We start from the raw sequence: 6,773 nt of genomic DNA, 5'->3' as shown, positions 1-6,773 counted from the left end.
GACATAGCTGTTTTTACCTGAGCAAGGCAATGGTCTGCTGAGTTTCCAACTATCAGGAAATCATCCAGATAAGGGATTATGAGGATATTAGATTCACGTAAGTGCGCCATGACCTCCGCAACAACTTTAGTGAATACTCGGGGAGACGTTGAGAGGCCGAAGGGAAGTGCTCTAAATTGAAAGTGTCGAACAATACCCCCCATAGACACCGCCACACGTAGAAACCTCTGAAAGTTTTCATGGATAGGAACATGATAATACGCATCTTTTAAGTCCACAACTACCATGAAGCAGTGTTTGAACAACATTTTTATTGCAGAGCTGATTGACTCCATTTTAAATGTGGCCTTAACCAGGTATTCATTAAGGGATTTAAGGTTAATAATAGTCCTAAATGACCTGTCTGGTTTTTGAATCAGAAATAGAGGAGAGTAGAATCCACTCCCTCTATCTGACTCTGGGACCTCAATCAGCACGTTCTTAAGGCATAAACTCACAACTTCTGCCTCTAAAGCCATCTGTTCAATAGTGGAGGAGCGTAAGGGGGTTAACATAAATTTATCCCGAGGCCAGTGAATAAATTCCAATTTCAGACCTTCTGAAATAATACCTCGGACCCAGTCACTATTTGAGATGTTCGTCCATGCGGAAGAGAAGGCTGACAATCTCCCTCCCACAGGGATTGCTAGTCATTGGTCCGGTTTCTTACGTTCTTTTGAGGAACGGCGGAACATGTAACCCGTACCTCTCCTGCGTCTATCCTCCCATCTAAAATTTTCTCTAGAGGGCGAGGATGCGCGCTTCCTTCCGCGACCAAATCTCCTCCTGTTGAATGGACGCCGATAAGAGGCTGATGACAAACTAGGGAATTTTTTTTCTTGTCATCTCCAGCCTTTTCAAGCAGCTCATCCAAGGTTGGCCCAAAGAGATATTCCCCTTTGCATGGAATAGCGCATAATTTGGACCTTGATTGAATGTCACCTGACCAACATTTCAACCACAGGGCTCTACGAGCCGCGTTGGAGAGTCCTGCTGCTCTGGCCGCCATTCTGACCGAATCGACCGACGCGTCCGTCAGGAAAGCCGCAGCATCTTGAATCACCGGAAGCGCACTTAGAATAGAACTTCTGGAAGCGCCTTCTTTAAGCTGGGATTCCAACTGTTCCAGCCAGACCATTAGGGATCTGGCTGTACAAGTCGCAGCCACTGCCGGTCTCAAGGATCCGGCTGCCATCTCCCAAGTACCTATAAGGAAGGTATCCGCCTTCCTGTCAAGAGGGTCTTTAAGGGATCCCATGTCCTCGAAAGGTAAAGCGGCTCTCTTTGATGCCTTTGCCACCGCGGCATCTAATTTAGGGGCCTTGTCCCAGGTATCCACAGTCGTATCCTCAAAGGGATACCTGCGTTTTAAAGCTGGTGGTAATGAGCCTTTCTTCTCCGGTTTCTTCCATTCTCGGAGAATCAGGTCTTGAATTTTATCATTCACCGGGAAGGATCTACGCTTCTTGTGTTCCAAGCCACTGAACATTAGCTCCTGACGGGAAAGCTGAGTCTTAGGTTCTTCTAGGCCCATCGTACCTCTGACCGACTTAACTAATTTATCCACCCGGTCCAGAGGCAGACAGAATCGGCCAGATTCCTCTTCTGATGACGAGGAAGAGAGATTTGAGCCATAAGAACCTTCTTCTTTATCTTCCTCTGACGAATCAGAGATCACCGAGGCTCTCTGTTTTAAACTTCCCGCCTGGGACATAGACCGCAGGGATTCCCTTACTTCTGTACGGATCATCTCACGTAGATTAGCCGTAGAAGCAGATTCTTCCGCTACCTAGGGGAGGACAATAAGGGTGATACCATCTATCTAGCCTGATGTCACTCAACCCCTCCACTCCTGTAGACCTCACCGTCTGTTGTATACAGGAGGCGCATAATTTTTTAGTATAAGAATCTGGTAACGGGACTTCACACAGGGCACACTCCTTATGTTTCGACTTTGCACTTTTCTTCCCCTAGAATGACAAAGTATAAGGGGCCCGCGTCACTGAGTGAGCATTCACGTAGATCTCTTACCAGTGTACGCCAACAAAGGTACCGGAACACGAGGGGGTTCTTTGCCAGTCGATGCTCTAGATCCCTGCTTGGACGAGCTTTTACGGCTGGACTGGTCACTCCTGGCATGCTCCTTCTCCGTGGGCTTTTGTCGCACCTCCTCCGACAGCTGAAGCTGCCGCTCACCATCACTCTCCATGATGTGGATGTGACCAAAGGCAGAGCTCTAAATCCAGCTCCTGCTTAAATCCCCCTCAGATCTGGTCAGCAGGCTGCCTGGCGCCACTCTCATTGGTTCCTGCTGATGAGGCTACAGCTGGGGGGTCAGCGCAGTGTGTGAGGAGTCCGGCGTTCAGGATCGATGGGCGCCGCCATCTTGGATGAACTGCGCATGCGCAGTTCCCCAGTGACCCGGAAGCACCTGCTGACTCTCCCCTCGACGTCACTGCACCCGGAAACGCTCCAGCTAACGCTGAGAGCGATGCAGGATGCCGAAGAGCACGCAGCAGCGCTCCGGATAGCGTTCCCCTCCTGGCACCGCTACCTCACCACCGCGCTGCCACCACATGAACCGAAGGAGCGCTATACTTACCGGCGCCGGCGCTGAAGGAGATCAGGAATCCTCCGGACTCTGCTCCCTGCTGTCTACGTCACTGACGTGCAGTCCAGCCAGGACCACCGTGACGTCTTCCAGGGGCTTCCGCACCGGCCGAGGTAGGAGACCCCCCCGCTACCTGATTCGGTCCGGCCGGCCTGGGATCCATTACGAGATTCATCTGTAGGATCCTGTCCCTTCAGGAACAGGAAACCAACTGATGCATAGGGAGAGGTACCGCCCTTTTGTATCTGTAGGTTTCCTGTTCCTGAAGGGCGGATCCCCTCTCTCGTAGTGCTGTCATGGGAATCCGAATAAAGTGAAACTGCCAATCAGAGCGATTTGTAATATTTCACCTATTAAAACTGGTGAAATATTACAATCCAGCCATGGCCGATGCTGCAATATCATCGGCCATGGCTGGAAACACTAATGTGCCCCCACCCCACCGATCGCTCCCCCAAGCCACCGATCTGTCCGGTACACTGCTCCGGCTCCCCTCCATCCTGTGCTCCGCTCCCCCGTGCTCTTGTCTACTCCCCCCGTGCTCCAATCACCCCCCCGTGCTCCGATCCAACCCCCCTGCACTCCGATCCACCCCCCTGTGCATCATCCACCCCCCCATGCTCCGATCCACCCCCCGCGCTCCGATCCCACCCCCCATGCTTCCCCCACCCCATCATACTTACCGATCCTGCCGGGGTCCGTCTGTCTTCTCCCTGGGCGCCGCCATCTTCCAAAATGGCGGGTGCATGCGCAGTGCGCCCGCCGAATCTGCCGGCCGGCAAATTCGTTCCAAAGTGCATTTTGATCACTGAGATAATCTATCACAGTGATCAAAATAAAAAAAAATAATTGACACCCCCCCCCCCCCCCCCCCCATTTGTCACCCCATAGGTAGGGACAATAAAAAAATAAAGAATTTTTTTTTTCCCACTAAGGTTAGAATAGGGTTAGGGCTAGGGTTAGGGTTTCGGTATGTGACACGTATTCTGTTCCTCTGCGGATTTTTCCGCTGCGGATTTGATAAATCCGCAGTGCTAAACCGCTGCGGATTTATGACGGATTTACCGCGGTTTTTCTGCGCATTTCACTGCGGTTTTACAACTGCGATTTTTTATTGGAGCAGTTGTAAAACCGCTGTGGAATCCGCAGAAAGAAGTGACATGCTGCGGAATGTAAACCGCTGCGTTTCCGTGCAGTTTTTCTGCAGCATGTGTACAGCGATTTTTGTTTCCCATGAGTTTACAGTTCAATGTAAACCTATGGGAAACTGCTGCGGATCCGCGTTTTCCGCAGTGTGTGCACATACCTTTAGAATTAGGCTATGTGCACACGGTGCGGATTTGGCTGCGGATCCGCAGCGGATTGGCCGCTGCGGATTCGCAGCAGTGTTCCATCAGGTTTACAGTACCATGTAAACCTATGGAAAACCAAATCCGCTGTGCCTATGGTGCGGAAAATACCGCGGGGAAACGCTGCGTTGTATTTTCCGCAGGATGTCAATTCTTTGTGAGGATTCCGCAGCGTTTTACACCTGTTTCTCAATAGGAATCCACAAGTGAAATACGCACAAAAAACACTGGAAATCCGCGGTGAATCCGCAGGTAAAACGCAGTGCCTTTTACCCGCGGATTTTTCAAAAATGATGCTGAAAAATCTCACACGAGTCCGCAACGTGGGCACATAGCCTTAGGGTTAGGGTTGGAATTAGGGTTGTGGTTAGGGGTGTGTTGGGGGTTAGGGTTGTGATAAGGGTTATGGCTACAGTTGGGATTAGGGTTAGGGGTGTGTTGGGGTTAGTGTTGGAGGTAGAATTGAGGGGTTTCCACTGTTTAGGCACATCAGGGGTCTCCAAACGCAACATGGCGCCACCATTGATTCCAGCCAATCTTGTATTCAAAAAGTCAAATGGTGCTCCCTCACTTCCGAGCCCCGACGTGAGCCCAAACAGTGGTTTACCCCCACATATGGGGTATCAGCATACTCAGGATAAACTGCGCAACAATTACTGGGGTCCAATTTCTCCTGTTACCCTTGTGAAAATAAAAAAAATGCTTGCTAAAACATCATTTTTGAGGAAAGAAAAATGATTTTTTATTTTCACGGCTCTGCGTTGTAAACGTCTGTGAAGCACTTGGGGGTTCAAAGTGCTCACCACATATCTAGATAAGTTCCTTGGGGGGTCTAGTTTCTAAAATGGGGTCACTTGTGGGGGGTTTCTACTTTTTAGGCACACCAGGGGCTCTGCAAACGCAACGTGACGCCCGCAGACCATTCCATCAAAGTCTGCATTTCAAAAGTCACTACTTCCCTTCTGAGCCCCGACGTGTGCCCAAACAGTGGTTTACCCCCACACATGGGGTATCAGCGTACTCAGGAGAAACTGGACAACAACTTTTGGGGTCCAATTTCTCCTGTAACCCTTGGGAAAATAAAAAATTCTGGGCTAAATAATTATTTTTGAGGAAAGAAAACGTATTTATTATTTTCACGGCTCTGCGTTATAAACTTCTGTGAAGCACCTGGGGGTTTAAAGTGCTCAATATGCATCTAGATAAGTTCCTTGGGGGGTCTAGTTTCCAAAATGGGGTCACTTGTGGGGGAGCTCCAATGTTTAGGCACACAGGGGCTCTCCAAACGAGACATGGTGTCCGCTAACGATGGAGATAATTTTTCATTCAAAATGTCAAATGGCGCTCCTTCCCTTCCGAGCCTTACCATGTGCCCAAACAGTGGTTTACCCCTACATGTGAGGTATTGGTGTACTCAGGAGAAATTGCCCAACAAATTTTAGGATCCATTTTATCCTGTTGCCCATGTGAAAATGAAAAAATTGAGGCTAAAAGAATTTTTTGTGAAAAAAAAGTACTTTTTCATTTTTACGGATCAATTTGTGAAGCACCTGGGGGTTCAAAGTGCTCACTATGCATCTAGATAAGTTCCTTGGGGGGTCTAGTTTCCAAAATGGGGTCACTTGTGGGGGAGCTCCAATTTTTAGGCACACGGGGGCTCTCCAAACGTGACATGGTGTCCGCTAAAGAGTGGAGCCAATTTTTCATTCAAAAAGTCAAATGGCGCTCCTTCCCTTCCAAGCCCTGCCGTGCGCCCAAACAGTGGTTTACCCCCACATATGAGGTATCAGCGTACTAAGGACAAATTGGACAACAACTTTCGTGGTTCAGTTTCTCCTTTTACCATTGGGAAAATAAAAAAATTGTTGCTAAAAGATAATTTTTGTGACTAAAAAGTTAAATTTTCATTTTTTCTTTCCATGTTGCTTCTGCTGCTGTGAAGGACCTGAAGGGTTAATAAACTTCTTGAATGTGGTTTTGAGTACCTTGAGGGGTGCATTTTTTAGAATGGTGTCACTTTTGGGCATTTTCAGCCATATAGACCCCTCAAACTGACTTCAAATGTGAGGTGGTCCCTAAGAAAAATGGTTTTGTAAATTTGGTTGTAAAAATGAGAAATCGCTGGTCAAATTTTAACCCTTATAACTTCCTAGCAAAAAAAAATTTTGTTTCCAAAATTGTGCTGATGTAAAGTATACATGTGGGAAATGTTATTTATTAACTATTTTGTGTCACATAACTCTCTGGTTTAACAGAATAAAAATTAAAAATTGCAAAATTTTCGCCAAATTTCCGTTTTTATCACAAATAAACGCAGAATTTATTGACCTAAATTTACCACTAACATAAAGCCCAATATGTCACGAAAAAACAATCTCAGAACCGCTAGGATCCGTTGAAGCGTTCCTGAGTTATTACCTCATAAAGGGACACTGGTCAGAATTGCAAAAAACGGCAAGGTCTTTAAGGTCAAAATAGGCTGGGTCATGAAGGGGTTAATATTAAAGGCATGTATTTTTCTTTTCTCTTTCTGCATGACAATTAGTCCATGAATATTTCCTCTTATCCTGACCATTTTATCCGGCTCCGTAACGCTACATAGTAGCAGGCTACTGTATATACTTTTTTTGTTATTATCACTGCACTGTATTTATGTACATATTTTGTTTCACTTTTGTAGTAACTGATGAAGGTCCTGTGTGTTTTGGACCGAAACGTTTTAGTACTACAATAAAATATCTCACTTGATCATTAAGTTGAGTGCAAGGTTTATT

This window comes from Ranitomeya imitator, chromosome 1, assembly GCF_032444005.1.
Source record: "Ranitomeya imitator isolate aRanImi1 chromosome 1, aRanImi1.pri, whole genome shotgun sequence".
Lineage (NCBI taxonomy): Eukaryota > Metazoa > Chordata > Amphibia > Anura > Dendrobatidae > Ranitomeya > Ranitomeya imitator.
This window is presented reverse-complemented; position numbering follows the sequence as displayed.